We start from the raw sequence: 12737 nt of genomic DNA, 5'->3' as shown, positions 1-12737 counted from the left end.
GAAAAAAAGCACCGGAACTTTTCAGCCCATTGTACTACATGCAGATAAAGTTGAATTACACCACTTGCCATTTTCAATTAGACATTTGTTTCTTTCAATTTACAGTAAAGTCAACCCCACAAAGAGAATATCGCCATCCCTAAACAACAATCATAAAATATTCCGGAAAGGTCTCTTAACTTTCAGTAACTGCCACTCTTCCGGTTCCCCGGCACATTTGCCGCCGTTTCTTTCAGGTATTTTACTCTCCCGTAATCTCATAATTCGCCATCCAACATTAAGATTAATCTCGTTCTTTCATCTTCCTAATAGCTTCCTCAAAATGCCAACTTACGCGAATGAAGTGTGTGGAGCACCTTATAAAGAGGGAAATCAGGTCTCGGATCATCCTTTTGTGTAGAAAGTGGAAGTTTTCATCAGTTTTTGGAGTTTGTTTCTAGCGAGGAAGTTGACGATTTGTCTTGCGAGATTAAGTTAGGTGTCTAGTTTAATTTTATCATTAGCGGGTCGCGGAGCTGTCGAGTATTAGGAAATTGAAGCGAGTTCAAGAGATTCCATTTGATTTTCGTATCGTAAGTTGATTCTGGATTATTTGAGCTGCTAGAGTTGCAAGGAATTGTTGAAAACCAAACAGACTGTTTCACCATGTACTTCAGTCATTGCTGGAATTACGACTAGGTATATCTTAAATTTTCGATTGAATATATAACTGTGTTCTTTCGTTCATAATGGCACAAGAGTTATGAAACTTTCACATTGCATAATCCGAAAGTAATGAAAATCATGATAGTGAACTCTATTTATCTGTTGAGGATGTTTAAAAATGACGCAGATCAACGAAAAGAGGGTAAGTACCAGCTTTCAGTCTCTGAAACGGTGAGGTAAGTATCTATATAATTCACGAGGTTTTTTGATTCACAAAATGATTGAATACGATAAGTTACTGATGACCAGAACATTTTCTTTTCTGAAAAATACTTTGAATTTACGCAGAAACTTATCGTGGTGAAATGAACAGTTTCACTTTTCCACACTCTTTTTTTTTTCGAAGCACAAGGACTACATAAAAATCCTTAAGGCGCTCTGACAGCGGTGCCTGTGCGAAAGTAGCTATTCACATTGGATTTGAATCTTATGTATACACCTTATTTTTTCCATAATGTGGAAGGTTAATTTACCCAGGAAGGTCTTGATTCCCTTCACAAAAATCACGTCGAAGGAAATACCCGAGAAATGAGAGATATAATATAAAACCTTCATTTGAAGGTAGTTTACAATGTTTCATGATGTATTTCATTAGTTCGGACTTCCATTGTCTAATATGATATAAAATGATTTGAAATCCCTTAAAAAATCACTGAAATTAAAATGGATAACTAAAATTACAATTATTTTAAGCAGGAAATAGCAGAGCATGTTTGGAATCATCAACATAACATCAAGTGGTCTCAAGCTGAGATCATCTACAGGGAGAAACACTGGTTTAGGAGGAAATTCAAAGAAGTCGCATATACAGTGTGGCCCATTTTTAATGGAAACACCCCCCTAAAATTTGAAGTTGTAAACCGATTTTAATAATTTTTTTTTGAAATGTCAAGAACTAAAAGGTCTACTTTGGGACAAAATTTGAAATGTTTATTAAAGTTTCAGGGCATACTACGATATTTTTTCTCAGTCGAAAATCGGGATTTTTCATTAGCGATTTTTTTATTGAAAAAATCACTACGCCACTGGATTCAGAGTGCCTCTAAACAGGTGTGACCAAAATTTCATGAAAAAATATTCATTATTAACAAAGTTATGACAACTCAATAATTCGAAAACTCATACAGCTAACAGTCACAAAAACACCCTATATCAACAGATATAGCAATGAGAATATTTTTTTATGATTTCAACAATAAAGTGCCGCCAGATGAAAAATAAAACAAATAGCGTAAATATTTTAATGAAAATAACGGACATACATTCAAGTTTTCACGCAAATTAACTAAAACTAAGACCTAATATTTGAATTTAAATCTTAGTTGCCATGAAAATGATATTACAGTTTGACACTTGTGAAAGATTTAAGTATACTATTGTCAACAATATTCACCTTACAGTTCTTCGAATTATTTTGTGTCATGGCTGCAAGATTGAGCGTAAAAGAGAAAATTGAAATTGTACGCCTTTCGGGAGATGACGTTAGAAGTGCTAGAGAGGTTTGTAGAGTATTTAATGAGAGACATCCAGATCGTCCTCGTATTAGCTGCGGTACGGTAAATAAAATAAATAAAATGTTCAATGAAACTGGTGCAGTATCAAAAATGATGTTAAAAAGTAATCCTGTACAAAGACGAAACAGGAATGATCAAATCATATTAGATTATTTCGGAAATAATCCTAATGCCAGTATAAGGATGTCTCAAGGCGAAGAATATTAAACCTTTCAAGCCAAAATTTTTACACACACTTCAAGAAGGCGACGAAGCAAGACGCCTGGAATATTGTTTATGGGCCCAAGGGGAATATTTAAACAATAGAAATTTCCTAAAATATATTTTATATACCGACGAAGCCACTTTCACTACAAATGGAGTAGTGTGATCACAGAATTGTCGCTGTTGGGCAGCGGATAATCCTAACTGGGTAATAAACTGTAAAAGCCAGTATTCCCAAAAAATCAACGTCTGGTGTGGGATATTGAACGAACGAATTATTGGTCCTTTCTTTTTTGAGGAAAACATTAATGCGCAGGGGTTTCTAAAATTTTTAAACACAGAGTTTTGGGATACTATTTGGGATGCTATTGAGATGAGCTGCCAATCAACGAACGATCAAATTTAATTGACCAGTTAGATGGGTGTTCAGATTATTATGCCAGAGCTGTGAGGCAATGGCTTAACGAACATTTTCCAAACCGATGGATAGGCCGTGGTAGTCTGTTTATAGAGTGGCCACCCAGAACTCCAGACCTCACAGTTTTGGACTTTTTTCTCTGGGCACTTCTCACACAAAAGGTTTACGAAAACCGCTCAAGAGATAGAAATGAACTTTGTGCAAGAATTCGACAGGTATGTGCAGATATTAGTCCTCAAGAACTAAGGAACGTAATCAGAAACATTCGTAAGCGCTACGACACATGTATCGAAATACGTGGTGGATTAGTAGAGGCTACTAGAATATGTGTTAGAATTAATTGTTGCACTGAATCGAAACATTTCAATAATTAGTTATTAGTTACGTTTACTAAAATTTTTTGTTTCATTGTTAGTTGAGTTGTGTGAATGTAATTCCGGTATTTTCATTAGAAATATTTACGCTATTTGTTTTTTTTTCATCTGGTGGCAATTTTTGTTGAAATCATAAAAAAATTATATATTGTGACTGTTAGCTGTGTGAGTTTTCGAATTTTTGAGTTGTCATAACTTTGTTAATAATGAATATTTTTTCACGAAATTTTGGTCACACTCATTTAGAGGCACTCTGGATCCAGTGGCGTAGTGATTTTTTTCAATAAACAAATCGCTAATAAAAAATCCCGATTTTCGACTGAGAAAAAATATCGTTGTATACCCTGAAACTTTAATAAACATTTCAAATTTTGCCCCAAGGTAGACCTTTTGAAAAAAAAAATTATTGAAATCGATTTACAACTTCAAATTTTAGGGGGGTGTTTCCATTAAAAATGGGTCACACTGTATGTTGTCAAATGACTCATTCAGCCAAGCTAGCGGAGAGATTTGAAGAATCCAACCTCAGACACAAGTCAATAAAAATATTCTTGGGCAATCAAGCGTCAAAAGGCCACTCACCATACAAACTAATCGGCTTCGTTAAGAAGCTGGGTTTATTTGGTCAAGTGTGAATAGGTGTGAGCCACAATAAACCCTTGCGGTTTGCGGTGGGGGGTCGAATAGACCCACTCACTTTCGACCTAACCTAACTCAACCTAACCTCAAATCCTCGTCATGGATTACCGTAGGTCGACAACTTCGCGGTTCATCTTCGAAACTGAAATCTCCGGAACGAAATTTCGTAAAGAATTAAAATTTGGAAAGAAATTAACAGCATCACTCTATGCAAGAATACAAAATTGGCTATCGATCAGTATTTACCATGATACAGTAGAATAAATATTTATTGATATATGGAGCTACAAAAACACATGACACTGAAACGGACGAAACTTTCTTAAACAACCTGGTAACTGTTTTGCTGTAAATTTAAGTTGCGGTCTAAAATTCGAAGTTTTGTTTTGGAGGAGCAACCGCCCACTTATCTGCCTATTATATATTAATTGTTACTAACTCTATTCTCTCACGCAATTCCAAGAGGAAGCACTGTGTCATTAATTAATTCCAGAGGGCAGATAACTAGCAAATAACGTCGACTTGGACAAAATACACGCAAAATATGCAAACCAGCGGTGACTGTTTCTGCACAGAGACCTAGATGAACCAGGCATGAGAGCGTGTAAAGTAAATTCCGACCAACACATAAAGCGGAAATGCAAATCCAGAAGTTTTCGTGTCACTTCCAATTTCGATGTTGCTGACGCTCCGTGCATGAGGTTCAACATCGAAACCCATTAAAAATTCATTAAATTTTTGCACGGCGATCGAAATATTCGTTTGACGCATTTTCCTGTTATACTGAACACCTGAAGTTCCTGTTGTGCTTTTGTTCGTTGTTATGTGGTATTTTCAGGAGAATAAAGGTTTTCCTATTCCTAAACCTCTGAAATCAATGGATAACCACCAGTGAGGATGGTAGTTTTCCATGTGAGTGAAATTTTACCTCTTTCATTTACTATATTGTGTAGCAATCCTGTCAATGATATCTGATTTAATCCCATATAGAATGTTTGGAATACAAACTCAATAGAGAAAAGTATTTTTGTATAATTCAGTGTTCATCCGAAACTAGTTATCAAAAAAACATCCAGTATTTTTATTCGTATAGACTATCGCATCTAGACATCTGGACATTTAATTTTTTTGGCGTATGTTGAATGAATCAAAGCTATTTACAATTCAAGGCGAGAGTTTCAAAGTGAATTGAAGGTTTTGAAAAAAAAAAACAAATGGTTTTCCGAAACGTCAAAAATCATTGAAAAACTAGTCAAGAGTAGGATAGTGGATTACTTGGAAAAACATAAAATCATAGCTCCCGTACAGTTTGGCTTCCGGCACAAAAAAAACGAATGACGCCATCTTTCATTTCCTCGGAAACGTCTACACGATCCTAAATGATAAAGAGGTGGTGGCGGCAGTATTTCTTGACCTTTCTCAGGCATTTGCTTGCGTAGAACATGAAATTCTGCTACAAAAAAAGGAATATCGCTTACAGGTAAAAACTGGAATTTGAAAGTGATTTGCGAGCATAGAAAATCTAAGAAAAGTAATTGAGGGGGTTCATTAAATTGAAATTAACATAATGACTGATAGCTTAAATTATTTTACTTAAAGTAAATGATACCTAAACTACTAAAAGTGCAAGTCATGGAATCCTCATAATTAAATGGTACATAACAATAGTTTTGTATTGAAAAGACTTAACATTTTTTTTTATGAACAATAGTGAATAATTAAGTAAATAATATAGCCAGAACTTGAATAAAAAGCTGAAATTGTTAATGAATTAATAATAATAAAAGTTTCGAGTCATAATAATTTGGAAATCTATATAATATATAGAAAAAACAATTTTTCAAAAAATACATACATGGCTACTTTTATTACATGATTAAGTATTGAAAAAATAAATAGAATAAATGAATTTATTTATAACAAATTATTTTTTTAATAAACAAAAAAAACGAAAAAAAATATTTCTTTTCAAATCTCAAAGAATAATAAAATTTATCATTTTTAGAAAAAATGGTTCCTCAATTTTAATATTTGGTCGCAAAAAACGATTATTAGTAAATAAACGCATTTTTAGCAACAAATAATTTTATAAGGAACCGGTTTTTATTTAAAAATCATAATTTCCATCAATAAGTACATTACGGAAAAAAAATTTTAGATGTACGTACTCATAGACAATGTTTGTTTAAAATAATTTTTCAAACAATAACAGTAGAAGAATAAACAAATTATTTTAAAGTAGCTTTTACCCGTCAGACATTGAAACAATGAAGATTTAGAAAAAAAAATTATTAATTGTTTTTAATTTTCAATTTTCAATAAGAAAGTGGGAAATCAAAATTATGAATTTTTGCAACGGCAATCTATTCATTAGCCTATTGAGAATAACTCAACTGAGTGAAAACAAATCTAGGGTTTTATTTGTTAATTATAAGGGTTTTTATGTTAGCTTTCAGTTAATAAAATTTATTAATTTACAAATGCATAATTAATGGTAAAATTGGGATACAAATTTTTCAATCGTGGATTATAGTTCATTTATGTATTTCAAAACTACATAAATTTTTTCACTCCTCAATTTTTATATTTGATATGTTTAAATAATTTTTTTGTTGATGTGTAAGATTGACGCACCGCATGCAAAAGCCAGACTACTCGTGTTTGGCTCTAGTTTCAGGGCTCTATAAAAATTCAAAATAATAGAGGTACAACTTCAGGAGTTGGAACTTTTTTTTAGCAAATTTGATGATCTATTTGGATCTCCTTTTAAAATTCGAAAATTTTGGGTATTTTTCGAGATATTCAAAAAAACCAAAACACAATTTTATTTTACTAATTTGTTTATGATTTTCGTTATTTTTCTAAGCGCCTTTTCCAACTTTTCCTTGAACTTTCTACGTGACAATATGAATCGAATGACACTTTGATCGTAACATTGCTAACATATTTTCATTTCCTGGTAAATTTATAGCTGGTAGAATGGGCTGGGCCTTCAAACTGTATTCAAACAAAATTTATACAAATAAATGAATACTCGTTGTATGAACTCCAGACAATCTCTCCTTTAAAAAGTGAAATAACATCCGTCGATGTTTCTCTTTAAAATTTATCCATTCAACCATGACGTCCCTGCCCTGCGAACTCCGCCGACAGAATTTGAATACTCCCGGCCGAACAAGTCAACAACAGAATACTTCAAATGCAAATTTGCACGTCCCGGTATTCGGAATTAGCAGTTTTAAAGTCGTGGGGACCGGTGTGGCTGCGATAGAGTGGCCAAGGAGTTGGAAGCAGACTGCGGTTTGCGGGAGCTGAGATCTTCTTTGAAGTCGAGCCATAATTTACGGGAGGATGCCACAGAGATGGAATTATTATGGGTATGTCAGTCGCAGCGCTCGGAGGAGTTGTTTGCAGCTTTGTCAACGGAAAAGGGACAGTCTGCGAAACAGAGCCAAAAGTAGGATGTTCAGTCTCTGAAAAATTCCCCTTAAGCTCCCTTCATTGGAGTTATTTTATATGTATTGTATGTTTATTGTTCATTCGGTTCATCACTATCATCAATAATATATTTATCATAATTTTGAATTCATTCATCAATAAAATCATCCATCAGATATTGTGTGACACCCTGTGTATAAGGTTCCCTAGCTATCTTGGCCAAGTAAAAAGAAAGAAGACAAAGAAAACAAATTCGTTCAGATGCATCGCAGAATCTGATTTGATCTCGCTCAAATTAAAAGAAGCTGTCATATGTCATCACCAATACAGTCCACTGAATGTCCAAAACTAACCGCTGGTTAAGTGGTTGCAACCCCTACAACTAGAAGGGGAAAACTGTAAGGTGAGACTTATTGCATGACCGACGAAAGGGAAAACAACCAAACTTTATAGTCTGGTTCACATGTACTCGATTTAGCTCTTTTTGATGACATTTTTCAGACCTGTCCAAAAATTACGACCAAGGTGTCATTCGAATCGTATTTTTGCCTAGAAAGTTTGAGGAAAGGTCCAAAAACGCGCCGATAAAAATTACAAAAGTTATAAACAATTAGGTGAAAAAAATGGGGCTTTAGTTTTTTCTTAATATCTCGAAAAATTTTCAAAATTTTGGAAATTTGAAAAAAGATTTGGAAAGATCAATGAATTTGCGTAAAAAAAGTCCCACTCCCGAAACTGTATCTCGATTATTTATAATTTTTACAGAGCCCTAAAAATAGAGCCAGAAGCGGGCAGTCTTACTTCCGCGCGCCTTTCGTCACTCCGACATAAAAACAAAAAAAATTATTTGAACATATTAAATGCAAATATTAAGGAATAATCATTATAGAACAAAGTTTCGAAAAATAAAATAAAAAAATTGTTCATAATTTTTTTTAAATGAACAATTAAAAAAAAAATTTAAAAAAACGTGTTCCCAAAACTTTGAAGAACAATAGAATTTATGATTAAAAAAAACGGTTCCTTAATTTTAATAATATTTAGTTGCAAAAAACGATTGTTAATTAACAAACGCATTTTTCAGCAACAAAGACATTTTTTAGAAACCATTTTTTTTCTAAAAATCATGATTTTTTTCCATTAACATGATGCAAAAAAAATTTTAATTGCTTATAATTAATTTATTTGTTTATAATAAATTTATCAACAATAGCTGTAAAAATTTTTAAAAAAATTATTGATTAATTTTTAGCCATGAAACATTGAAACAATAAAAAATTAGAAAAAAAAAATTGTAATGGATTTTTTATAAAATTATAATTTTCAATTGTCAATAAAAAAAAAATTACAATTTTTTCATTTTGGCAACGATAATCTATTTTTTTGCCTATTAAGGATAACTTCACCAAAGGAAAAAAATGCCAGGGTTTTAGTTTAATAATTATAGGGATTTTTATATTAATTTTCAATTCAGAAAAACTAATTAATTAACAAATTTATAATTAACGTTAAAATTGGGATAAAAATTTTTTGACTGCGGATTCTTGTTTATTGATATATCTCAACATTACATGAATATTTTCATTCCTTAATATTTATATTTAATATGTTTGAATAATTTTTTTTTATGTCAGAGTGACGAAAGGCCCGCTTTTGGCTCTATTTTTAGGGCTCTGTAAAAATTATAAATAATCGAGATACAGTTTCGGGAGTCGTGACTTTTTTTACGCAAATTCATTGATCTTTTCAAATCTTTTTTCAAATTTTCAAAATTTTGAAAATTTTCCGAGATATTAAGAAAAAAATAAAGCCCCATGTTTTTTTCACTTAATTGTTTATAACTTTTGTAATTTTTATCGGACGTTTTCGGACCTTTCCTTAAACTTTCTAGGCAAAAATACGAATCGAATGACACCTTGGTCGTAATTTTTGGACAGGGCTGAAAAATGTTACAAAAATAAGTACATGTGAACTAGACTATTAATCAAATACTAAACATGAGGAGGAAATGCTCTGTTTTCCAGAAGTGAGATTTTCCATTTTTGGATACATTTTCACTTCATATCAATGAAAGCTACGATAAATATGTACTGAACTTATGTGATAATGTTCTTCTGAATTGCCAATGGGAATTCAGTTGAAAACGTTCATGTGGAAATGCTTTACAGCTCATCGTATCTACGTGGAAATTCATAATTGATAGCAATACGATCATAGTTGTTGTGTTTTTGGATTTCAAGAGGGCTTTTGGAACAATTGGTGTCTTATTTCATCTTTCAGGTAAAGTATTGCAAAAGTTCAAAAGTTATTCATTCAACAAAGTAATAGCTATTTATGATATGAGTGTTAAAAGTGAGGTTTTATTTTGTATGTGAAACTTTTAACACAACTTTCTGAACCTCCCGGAAGTAAAAGAATATACAGGTCACTGTTTCAGAAGGTCTTCTGCTTCTTTATCAGTAGATTCGGAAGCAAATATAACGGATATTATGAAGCACGGAGGATGGAAGTTTACAACAGTATTTGAGGGCTACATCGATCAGTCTATTTCTTATAAAAAGGCTATTGCTAAATGTATAATCTCAACAGCTAGCTCCAGCGTTACAGCATCATCCTCTTTCCTTCAAGAATTCAATGTTAATGCTCATGAAATTGTCAACTCAGATAGTTACAAGGCTCTTCAACATCGCAAGGTATCAATATCAGCAGTAGTTCTAGTTGTACTATCCATATTAATCTTCATAAATAATAATTTCAATGTAAATAATGTATACAGTGTCTTTATTTCAAAAGTTCCCACCCTAGTACTTCGTTTAGCAGAGAGAATTTGCCGTAGGCAAAAAAACACGTCAATTTAGATATCGAGAGGGAAGTTTGAAACCAGTGTCAGTGGTATTTTAGGTTAAACCCCCTTACCCCTAGCTACCCCCACGTAACAATTCTAAATAGCACCCCCTATCTTGTAACACATCATTTTAAAGATCTTAAAAATCCTCACTCAACCCCGTTTAGAAAACTGAAAATGAATTATAACAAAATGCAAAAATGTATGGAACCGCTACCACTGACTCAATAACAGTATGTTTATGTCTCTTTTTTTTTACACAGAGTTTTTTGCTTTAGCTGAAAGTGAGATGAGGGCACACAGTTGCCTCTTGGTGTCAGTTACAATTAAATGGTGAAAACATTTATCCGAATTAGTTATTCCCGATTTCAAACTGTAATTTCAAAAAAGAGTATATTATTGATTCGATGTGTGAAACACGTGGTCATATTCTCTTACGTTTGCCTCCATACTGTTGTGTGTTCAATCCAATTGAAATGGTTTGGGCCACAATAAAAGAAAGTTTGCGGAAATGTAATCAGTCACTGACTTTGAATGCTGTAGTACTTGACAATATAAGGCGAGTGGTGAATGAAGTAGGTAATAGTGATGTGTGGAAGAATGTGTGGCGCACGTTATAAAAGAAGAGAAAAAATATTATGTGCAAAGTTCCATAAACCCGATCGTTATTCAACCCGATGATGATTCCACCTCATCCGAATATAGCGAAGAAGAATTTTGATTTTTCCAGCAATTTTGTTGGCCTCTATTATTCTATAAATATATGTTTGACGAGAATTCGGTGTGATTATTTGTGTTTTCATTGTATTTTAGAGTTTTCGACTCGGAAATCAACTAACTTGAATTTCGAAGTTTTTCATAATCACCCATGGTGGAAAAATTCAGCTGAGACAACTTTTTCATGGAGTGATCAATTGCTATGATTGTAAGAATAAGTAACTGAAAAACTACCACTGAAAAATAATATGCCGACGCCTATGTCGAGGCGGGAATTCCTTCTCTGTGCTGTTCCAATTGGTATTGGAAATACTATACAAAAACCTTCAGCAGGAATTGAATCATATCTCTTTGAAGTAACTGGCGAAGTGAAGAATGAATTTAGATTTGTTCTTTGTCTTGTCATAGAGTTAGATCCCATTCAACAAAAGCCGCATAGTTCACTTTATGTAAAAGATTGTCTTATGCAGGAAAGCTTCCTCAACAAGCTTCGAAATCATGAGCTCATGAAAGCTCCTAACATTTGAATTCATTACGAATGATTTGCAGAAATTGGAAAACAAAGAGTTCATTTAATATAAGGTAGTCTACTAAGTATGGAAGTGCCTGGAGTCAGATATAGCAAATGCCGTCACAGCGTATATCTAGGTTATCATACTAACTTTACTCGAATTCTTCAACTGGTGTCCAATACCATCATTGGAAAACAAATTCCACAAAGTCGAATTACGAGTATTCCATTGGTTATCAAACAATTGTTTCAAATTCCTGAACATATTGATTTCTGAACATTTCAAAATAGTTAGTTTTGAATATTCCTCTTCCGAATGAAATAAATACTCTTTTCCTGTTTTATCATTTTGAAGAGAGTTCTTGCTCCGCGAATTATATAAGTTAAGAACCACAAGCCAACTCATATACTCCTGATTTATCCATTATGGAAGTTTTTTTATTGTTTTGTTCTTTTCATTCGTTCTTTGAAATACGTTCAAAAAAACAAGCGATAATTTTGGAGAGTTCACCAAGTGAGTGAATGTCCTATAATACTTACTCACATTCTATGGAATTCGACAGGCTCAGTTTATGAGTGTTCGATTTTAGTTCATTTGTGGCATTTGAATATTCCATGATCCACATTTCAGCCACTTTTCTCCGAATTTTCTATCCAATTTCCCAGAAGCCATGCATTATTCTCCTGTCGTTGCATATCTACAAACGTCAAATTGATGTAATACGGCGATCTACACAATATATCACACACGAACTCAAATAGACATAAAAGTGATATATTTCCGGCCACACGAATGGAAGTTCCAAGAGGAAATTCTGCAGTCTCATCAGCGAACGCAATTTATCAATCTTTATGTTGAATATTCTACTCTAAACCGCCGTTATAGGGCGTTGATAAATGAGTTATTGAAGTATTTTCTATTTTCGGTATGTAAATGGACTACTGACAGTCGAATGGATATTGATTTGCAGCTTTGTGGTGACGGGATCGGTGAAGCTTCATGGTTGTTTCGACCGATTGATGCGGAGGAATGCGCTCCGAATGCAGATGCATCCGCCTGTTTGTGGAACAACTGGTGTTGAAGTTAGTTAGATTTACATAACTCAAGAAGAGTAAACTTTCTAACCAGGACAGATTAAGTCCAAGACAAGCACTGCTCTTCCCGACGCATGTTTCGGGAGATGAAGTGAACTAAATCCTCATTCCAAACCCAGCAGGGTACACTTTCACTTTCCGACACACATCAATGATCCCGGGAGGAAATTGGCAGTGAACTGTCTCCTGAAAATCTTCTACATTGTTTCATATGAATGTAAACAATGGAGTGTTTCGAATGGAACCTTTGTCACTGTTCATAATTCTCAAATCATAC

This window comes from Leptinotarsa decemlineata, unplaced genomic scaffold, assembly GCF_025532065.1.
Source record: "Leptinotarsa decemlineata unplaced genomic scaffold, Ldec_3_MD MMD2_tig00026314_RagTag_RagTag, whole genome shotgun sequence".
NCBI classification, from domain to species: Eukaryota; Metazoa; Arthropoda; class Insecta; order Coleoptera; family Chrysomelidae; genus Leptinotarsa; species Leptinotarsa decemlineata.
The sequence above is the reverse complement of the archived record's forward strand: the minus strand, read 5'-3'. Positions refer to the sequence as shown.